Source organism: Passer domesticus, chromosome 12, assembly GCF_036417665.1.
Source record: "Passer domesticus isolate bPasDom1 chromosome 12, bPasDom1.hap1, whole genome shotgun sequence".
NCBI lineage: Eukaryota > Metazoa > Chordata > Aves > Passeriformes > Passeridae > Passer > Passer domesticus.
The window spans coordinates 22,074,538-22,083,347 of record NC_087485.1 but is presented as its reverse complement, the minus strand read 5'-3'; the positions used below and the strand labels follow the sequence as shown (position 1 = coordinate 22,083,347).

General features: G+C 52.8%; 1 long non-coding RNA gene across 1 annotated transcript; it reads right to left on the bottom strand.

The window, feature by feature from the left end:
- Window positions 1–2,959: 2,959 nt before the first annotated feature.
- On the bottom strand, window positions 2,960–6,984 carry LOC135279650 (uncharacterized). Its single transcript, XR_010346872.1, has 2 exons — window positions 6,834–6,984; window positions 2,960–3,445 (listed from the first exon to the last, which is right to left on the bottom strand). It is a non-coding gene; the product is annotated as an uncharacterized LOC135279650 (long non-coding RNA).
- Window positions 6,985–8,810: the final 1,826 nt, after the last annotated feature.

Sequence of the window (8,810 nt, the reverse complement as noted above, 5' to 3'; positions counted from 1 at the left end):
ATGCAAGGTGCCCCCACAGGCAACTGTGTCTGGTTTGACAGTGCCAAGTGCCTCCTGCAAACTGACATCAGGAACCTGGCCTGGTGAGTTTTGTTTCTCAGGGGAAAGGGCATCGTTCTTTTCCAGGGCCCGGTGGCCCGGAGTGGCCGGCTGCCTGCTGAAATTCCGCATGCTTCAGGATATCTCCCAGATGCAAGGTGCCCCCACAGGCAACTGTGTCTGGTTTGAGAGTGCCAAGTGCCTCCTGCAAACTGTCATCAGGAACCTGGCCTGGTGAGTTTTGTTTCTCAGGGGAAAGGGCATCGTTCGTGTCCAGGGCCCGGTGGCCCGGAGTGGCCGGCTGCCTGCTGGAATTCCGCATGCTTCAGGATGTCTCCCAGATGCAAGGTGCCCCCACAGGCAACTGTGTCTGGTTTGAGAGTGCCAAGTGCCTCCTGCAAACTGACATCAGGAACCTGGCCTGGTGAGTTTTGTTTCTCAGGGGAAAGGCCATCGTTTGTGTCCAGGGCCCGGTGGCCCGGAGTGGCCGGCTGCCTGCTGAAATTCCGCATGCTCCAGGATATCTCCCAGATGCAACGTGCCCCCACAGGCAACTGTGTCTGGTTTGACAGTGCCAAGTGCCTCCTGCAAACTGACATCAGGAACCTGGCCTGGTGAGTTTTGTTTCTCAGGGGAAAGGGCATCGTTTGTGTCCAGGGCCCGGTGGCCCGGAGTGCTGGCTGCCTGCTGAAATTCCGCATGGTTCAGGATATCTCCCAGATGCAAGGTGCCCCCACAGGCAACTGTGTCTGGTTTGACAGTGCCAAGTGCCTCCTGCAAACTGACATCAGGAACCTGGCCTGGTGAGTTTTGTTTCTCAGGGGAAAGGGCATCGTTTGTGTCCAGGGCCCGGTGGCCCAGAGTGCCGGCTGCCTGCTGAAATTCCGCATGCTTCAGGATATCTCCCAGATGCAAGGTGCCCCCACAGGCAACTGTGTCTGGTTTGAGAGTGCCAAGTGCCTCCTGCAAACTGACATCAGGAACCTGGCCTGGTGAGTTTTGTTTCTCAGGGGAAAGGCCATCGTTCGTGTCCAGGGCCCGGTGGCCCGGAGTGGCCGGCTGCCTGCTGAAATTCCGCATGCTTCAGGATATCTCCCAGATGCAAGGTGCCCCCACAGGCAACTGTGTCTGGTTTGACAGTGCCAAGTGCCTCCTGCAAACTGACATCAGGAACCTGGCCTGGTGAGTTTTGTTTCTCAGGTGAAATGGCATGGTTCGTGTCCAGGGCCCGGTGGCCCGGAGTGGCCGGCTGCCTGCTGTAATTCCGCATGCTTCAGGATATCTCCCAGATGCAAGGAGCACCCACAGGCAACTGTGTCTGGTTTGAGAGTGCCAAGTGCCTCCTGCAAACTGTCATCAGGAACCTGGCCTGGTGAGTTTTGTTTCTTGCAGCGGCTACGACTGGCCTCTGGGTCCCCGGCTGCTGTGGGCAGTGCCGCCGGCAGTACCGAAGCGGGAAGGGCACTCTCCCGCGGAAAGATTTCCTGGGGAGAGCGCTTAAGGCGAAAAACCTTTAGGAGCGCGAGAATTCCCGGAGCTGTCTGCAGTGTAGTCAGTCTGCGTCTCGCAGGAGAAAGACAGGACCGCGCGGACAGGGAAAAGGGAGATGTTTATTGAAGAAGCGTCGGGCGCGGACAAAAAAGCTTGCTCGGCAAGGTCTTATAACTAGAACACAGTGACCAATCTAAAATTTTGAGAGGAGGGAATAACGCATAACAAACATCTCGGATCTCCAGTGGGAATAAACTGGGGGTTGAGCCCCGACCTTCGGGCCAATCTCTCAGTGTCCTGGACAGAAGATTCTAGATGGAAAGGAATGGACACTGAATAACGGACAGGCAGCCAGGGAGGTCTTAGAAGAGATAAAAGTGTAACTGACAGGACAATCAAGAAGAGGGAGAGAGAGAGAGAGAGGGCCCGGGCAGAACCATAAACAGAATGGGGGGTACAGGAATAAACCAACCTAAAACTAATGCACCCCTACATTTCCCCCTTCTTTGTTTAAAAAGAAAAAGGAGGAGTGGGGTAACTTAAACACCATCTTCTGAGGACTCATCTGACCCAGGGTGGTCTTTTAACTGCTCGTCTTCTTCGGCACCTTCTTCTTGACTTTCGTCCATAATCTGTTCTTCGACTACCACCCGATTCACTTCTAAAGCAGACATCGATTTAACTATAAGCCTTCTAAGAATTCTCCAAACGACAGAAATTGCAATTGAAATGACCAGCAAAATGAAAAGGACTAAAACAACAGTTTTCAAAATAGAGACTACCCAGCCCGAGAGACCCCATCCCGTAAAGATGTCTCCCAACCAGTCTGATGTTTTCTCCTTAATGTCGCTGATCATTCCCTTCATTTGGTCAATAGATCTTCTGGCGTCCCCGGCTTTGGATGATAAATTGAGGCAGCAGAGCCCTTCGAACTCCTCACACCGGTGATCCTGAAGCAGCAATAGGAAGTCTATTGCTGCCCGGTTTTGGAGAGTCGCCTGCCTTGTTATTTCCTCGTCTGCTAGGAGGTTGCTTAGAGCGGCTGAGGTAAAATTGGCCTGTCTGGCTACCCAACACTCCAGGTGAGCTAATTCACCTAGAGACTTTGCAATAGACACCCATGGGAGAAACACTGTCCATGCGACACCTTCTGGCTTTGACCAATGAACAATTTTGGAGTCGCACTGTTCATCTAAATCTTTAAGGTCTCTTGCTACGCGGACCGAATTGTGTGCGACAATTTTCTCCTTCCAATCTTTAATTTGGGAATTGTTGGGAGCAAACAGCGTCAGCCGTCCAAATGTACACGGGCCTCCTAGAAGGCGAGGGGGGATACCTGCCCATGCTCGGTTTCCGCAAATGAAAAATATGCCGTTAGGGAGGGATCTGGGTTTATCGTCAAATGAGATGGGGGTGGTAATATGAGAGGTGACAGAACACCAATTCCCTGCCGCGTAGTTTTGATTCTGTTCTATAATTGGTGTAAAAGATTTTTCGTAGCGGTCGCGGGAAGGGAAAAATTGAACACACAAATTTGCTGACGCGGAGCCGAGCAATTTAAATTCGGTGGGGTCAGATTTAGATATATTCAATTTGGACATTAGCCTCCTCCAGATTGGATTGGGATTGGGACTAGAGGGACTGAAAACTTTATTTTGGGAAAGGGGTTCAAGGAAGGAGTAAAGGGGCTCGGGAAACTCTTTTGGAGGAAGCGGGATCCCCACAAGGCAGGTCGACAAGGGGTCTGCTGCCGAGGTGGCGGAGAGGCACAAATGATCTCTGCCGAGGGCGCCAGCGAGCATCTTCCAAATGTTTTGCTTGGGTTGAGGGACAATCCATGAGCTCGCGATGGCAAAAAAGTTCCAGAAAATGATCAGCTCGATGTGGGTTATGGGGATGGACATTCTCGGGCTTTCTGAAAAGAACAAGACAAAAAGTCATACAGGTAAAACATTAGGAATGGTTCTGCTCCGGGAGGTCTAAACCTCCTTCAGAAGGCCTCTTTTTTCTCCTCCAGCAGGCCTCTTCGACCTGTGCCACTTTCTTAGTTGGAACTTTACTGGAGGCGGTGTATGGCTTGACCCATTTTGAAGGGACCCATTTTGGACCCGAGGGAGTGGAAACGCAGGCGTATCCCCTCCCCCAGGTGACAAGGTCAAAAGGTCCCTCCGTCCTCCAGGTCTCGGGGTCCTTTACGAGAACTGGAGGCTTCTCTTTCGGCTGCAGTTGTTGGTGTTGCCTAAAGTGCCGAACAATGGGTGGATTTAGATTTTCGAAAGAGCAGTTTAAAAAATTGATTGTAAAAAGGGCCCTGGCAAGGCGGACCTGGGGGGACTCCATCTTCATTGCCTCACGTTGTTGTTGGAGGACCCTTTTGAGGCTCTGATGGGTCTGCTCCACTACAGCTTGACCTGTTGGGGAATAGGGGATGCCGGTCTTATGTTCTATTCCCCATTGCTGCAGGAAGTTGCGCAGTTCCCTGGATTTGTATGCTGGGCCGTTGTCAGTTTTTAATACTTTTGGAACGCCCAGCGTGGAGAAGGCTAGAAGTAGGTGTTTCTTGGTGTCATTTGCCTTCTCCCCTGTGTGGGCGGAGGCAAAAACCGCGCCGGAAAAGGTATCTACTGACACGTGAACGAACTTCAGTTTTCCAAACTCAGAGACGTGTGTAACATCGGACTGCCACACCTCGCAACTCGCCAATCCTCGAGGGTTAGCCCCCGTGTTAACAGTTGGAAGCTGGAAGGACTGACAGTGGGGGCATGTGGCCACAATGGCCTTGGCCTGGTCACGGCTAAGTTGGAACTGCCTGACCAGACCCGGCGCATTCTGATGGTAGAGCTGGTGGCTGATCTTAGCCTGGCGGAACACGTCTGGGAGCGGGGCCACCTGCACAGGGGCAGCGAGGGCGTCCGCCCTCCTGTTCCCCTCGGCAACGAACCCTGGCAGGTTAGTGTGGGACCGCACATGCATCACATAAAAGGGATGTTCTCGGTGAGAGACTAATCTTACTAATTTGGTGAGCAACTGATAGAGGGCTATGTTGGACACCTCCTGCAGAATCGCTTGTTCTGAACGGGCAACTACTCCTGCTACATAAGCGGAATCAGTGACTAGATTGAATGGTCCAGGGAACTTCTCGAAAGCTCTGACAACAGCATCTAACTCAGCTACTTGAGGTGATCCTTCCACCTCTTTGATGTCAGCTTCCCACTGCTGAGTCTGCGGATCCCTCCAAGTCAAGACTGACTTGTGGGATGCGCCGGATGCATCAGTGAAAACAGTCAGAGCCTTCAAAGGAGTCCTACTCTGAACCTGCTGAAGAGATAATTTAAACTGGACTTCCGAATTAAAAATTTTGTGAGCCGGCCGATGAATAGAAATCTGACCAGTGTAGCTGTCCAAAGCGAACTGCAGGGCCTCATTCTCTTGGAGAAGGTGTTCCAACATAGCTTTTGTAAAGTGGGCCGAATCTAATTTGAGTGGTATGTGAATACATGTGAAATCCACACCTGCCAACTCCCTGATCCGAAGGCGAGCCTTACGGATCAGTTCCGCCACCAGCTCCTGTGGCTTCGTCATTCTTTTGGACCTTTGGTGACTAAGGAACACCCACTCTATAATCAAGAGAGGGTCCCTAGCCCCTTGGTCTCTTTTGGTGTTCTTGATGTCCTCCCACTGGAAGATCATTCCATGGAGGTGTGGCAATTTCCCAAGAATAATGAATTTGAAGGGCAGACCCGGCTGATAACGATGGGCTTGCCTCTCCGAGATGGACTTTTGGATCTTTTCCAACGCAGCTCGCGCCTCTTGGGTGAGCGACCTGGGAGAACTAAGCTCCTCTCCCCCTTTCAATAAATTGAAAAGGGGGGCCAGGTCTTCGGTGGGAATGCCTAGCTAAGGCCTTACCCAATTCAGAGACCCACACAGCTGCTGGGCATCAGCAAGCGTTCGAATGGAATTTCGAATTGTAATTTTTTGTGGTGTGATAGTTGTTTTGCTAATTGTAAGACCTAAATATTTCCAGGGTGGCATTCTTTGAATTTTGTCCTGCTGCAACTCGAACCCTGCAGCAACCAATGCATTGATTGTTAGGTCAAGACTGTGAGCAAGTTCGTCATCAGTTGGAGCACATACGAGAATGTCATCCATGTAATGGAAAATTGTAGCGTTGGTTGCCTTTGCCCTGACTGATGAGAGCAAGGAAGAGACATACCACTGGCAAATTACTGGACTGTTTTTCATGCCTTGGGGCAAAACTTTCTAGTGGTAGCGCCTCCCAGGGGCCTCTCGGTTAATGGTAGGAACCGAGAAAGCAAAACGCGGCGCATCGTCCGGGTGTAGGGGAATTTGGAAAAAGCAGTCTTTGATGTCAATTACGGCTAAATTCCAATTTTGGGGGAGCATTGTTGGGGAGGGCATCCCTGGTTGGAGGGGACCCATGTCTTCAATGACGTTGTTAATTTGTCTAAGGTCGTGAAGGAGCCGCCACTTTTCTTTATTAGGTTTCTTTATGACAAACACTGGGGAGTTCCACGGAGACGTGGTCTCCACCAGGTGATCTCGCTGCAGCTGCTCCTCCACGAGCTCCTCGAGCGCCTTTAATTTCTGTTTAGAAAGCGGCCACTGTTCTACCCAGACAGGTGTGTCAGTCAGCTAATTCAGTTTCTGGGTAGGGCGCTCCTCAGTGACCGCTGCCCCAAAAACCTGGGGAGCCGCTGGTAAGTCAATACGGGCTCCCCACTGGGCGAGCAGGTCCCTCTCCCACAGGGGCTCTGTGTAATCTAAAACAAATGGACGTACAGATGCTAATTGTCCATCCGGCCCCATAATTTGCGCAATGCTCTTAGATTGTTTCGCCAATTGGATCCCTCCTACACCTCGGATTCGTTCTGCTGCGTCTTGCAACTCCTAATGCGACGGCCAATCCCGTGAGGGAATGACCGTGACATCTGCTCCAGTGTCTAGAAGCCCGTGAACGAACTTCTGGTCCCCACCTTTCTGTAGGTTGCAGGTGATTCTTGGTTTTTCTTTGCCTAGGGTATGAGCTCAAGCAACCGATGGGAGGTGTGAGGATGTGGATGTTTTGGGTGGCTTGGAGTCCCAGAGCTCCTCAGGGATAGGAATGGCTTGCGCTACAATTTGACCCCGAGGCAGAAAGGTGGGAGGGCTGGCACAATACATGGCTATTTCGAATCTCTTTGGGTCTGATGATATGAGACCCGGGATGATGTGAATGTTTTGTGGTGTAGATTTAGAATCTTTAACTGTGACGAACCCACCCTTGGTCCGATGCTAGGTACCTGGGCACTCCGGACTGACGGAGACGAGTTGGATATTTGAGTCAATAAGATGGAGCGGCTCCGTCAACTGCAACCGAAAGGGGGTCGTCCTGGAGGTGGTTGTTAGGACTGGCCGAGGTGCCGCCTGAAAAAGATCAGAAATAGGTTCGTGAGAAGTTAAGTCTGGTAAAGTTTTAGAATCTGTGGCAACCGGCAGGTCTTGCTGGAGGTCCCCCTCCCTTCCCTTTTCCCCGCGTGGTGGAATGGTGACACCTGCCCTATTTTTATCGTGGCGCGGGGAGGAGGCGCGCTTGCAATTTAGTTTTTTGGTTGGTGTTGTGGGGTCCCCTGAGGCCGGTGTTTCTTTTTAAATTCGTAAAACTCCCGCCTCAGGGGACAGTCTGGCATCCAATGCCCGGATTGGTTGCACAGGTGACACGGTGCATCCGTCCGGGGTTGCAGCTTTGGTGTGTTGGGCTGTCGGGACGGGGCAGCAGCAGCTGTGGTGACTTCCTCCAGGTCGGTGGCAGCTACCCTTCGAGCTGGAGCCCTGGGTTGCTGGTCGGGTTCCCCCACGATGATAGCGAGTTTGCGGTCACAGATGTCTAGCATCTGATCCAGCGTGGGGGGAGGATCTAGCGGCAAGCTGAGGATAGCGGCCTTGCAAGCTGGATTTGCATTCGTCGCTGCCACCTCAGTGAGGATTCCCCTCTTAATCGACTCATCATGGACCTGCGTCTCGATCGCCCTGCGGAGGCGCTCAACAAAGCTTAAAAAGGGCTCGTTAGATTCTTGAATGATTTTCATATATGATGTTAAGGGGGCAACAAGAGACCGTAAGGTGAAGAAAGCCCGCTCGGCTGCTTTGGCTCCCTCTTTTAAAGCCTCCACTGGAACATACCACGCTTGAGCCTGCCCATCCTGTCATGCCCTTGTCCCACACAAGTGGTCGGTTGTTAACACACCCCTCTGCAGATCTGTGGCTGTCACTTGGTTCTCCCGCAGCGAGGGCAAGATTTTACCAATTTCTCTCTGCCAATGTTTTTCCCAAACCAGGAATTCTGTGGGGTTCAAAAGACAGGAGAACAGCCGCCTTAAATCTGCAGGGGTGACCACGATGTCAGAGAGTGTGGCTCTCAGAATTCCCCGGAAGTATTCACTCTCCCGGGAGAAGTCTTTTTGGGCTTTGCACAGCTCCTTTATCGAGTGATGTGGGAACGGGCTCCACTGGGGCTGGTTCCCCCCCCCCATCCCGGGCTGGTAAGTGACCGGTGCCGCCGAGAGGACTGGCGGCTGTGGAATATGGCCTTCAGCTCCCCCCGCCGCGGCTCCGGACGGAGCGTGGGAACCGGAGCTGAGAGGGGAAGAAGGAGGGGGAGAGATAAGAATGGGGGCGGAGACGGCTGACGACTTTGTCCCCGCCTGGGAGAAGTGGTATGGGGGAGGGAGAGGAGCCGACGCCGGAGTGGAAGTGCCGCGGGGCGTGGAATCGGGAGGAGGGAGGGGAGGGGCGGAGGGAGGTGGAGCGGGAGGGGAAACCGGAGAAGGGAAAGAGTCGTAACGAGAAAGAAGTGTTTTTTGGGAAGAAGGAATTCCAGCGGGAGGCGCCACGCGGTGTCCGCCATTTCGGGCTCCCTGTGAGCTATCCTGTAAAAGTGGGGCAGATGGCGGGGAAGGAGGAGGAGAGGGGGGGGGAATATTAAAACGAACTGGACTTTCGCAGCTGCGAGTGTTCTTAACCGAGTCAGAATGAGGACGGGGAGGATTCCGAAAGAGGTCGGAGCAGTGACTTCGTTTCTGTGCGGTGCCATCGTAGGCTGCCGCTTTCAGGTTTCCGCGCTCGGGGGTAGCGGGGGAAGGGACAGAACAGAGGGAACAGGGTGAGCTGGGAACAAAACGCACGTCAGACGGCTTTCTGCTCAGTTTCCTCTGGGACTTCAGAACTTTCTTAATTTGGGAAGTCCAGAAAGCAGTCCGCGAAAGCGAAGAGTTCCCCGA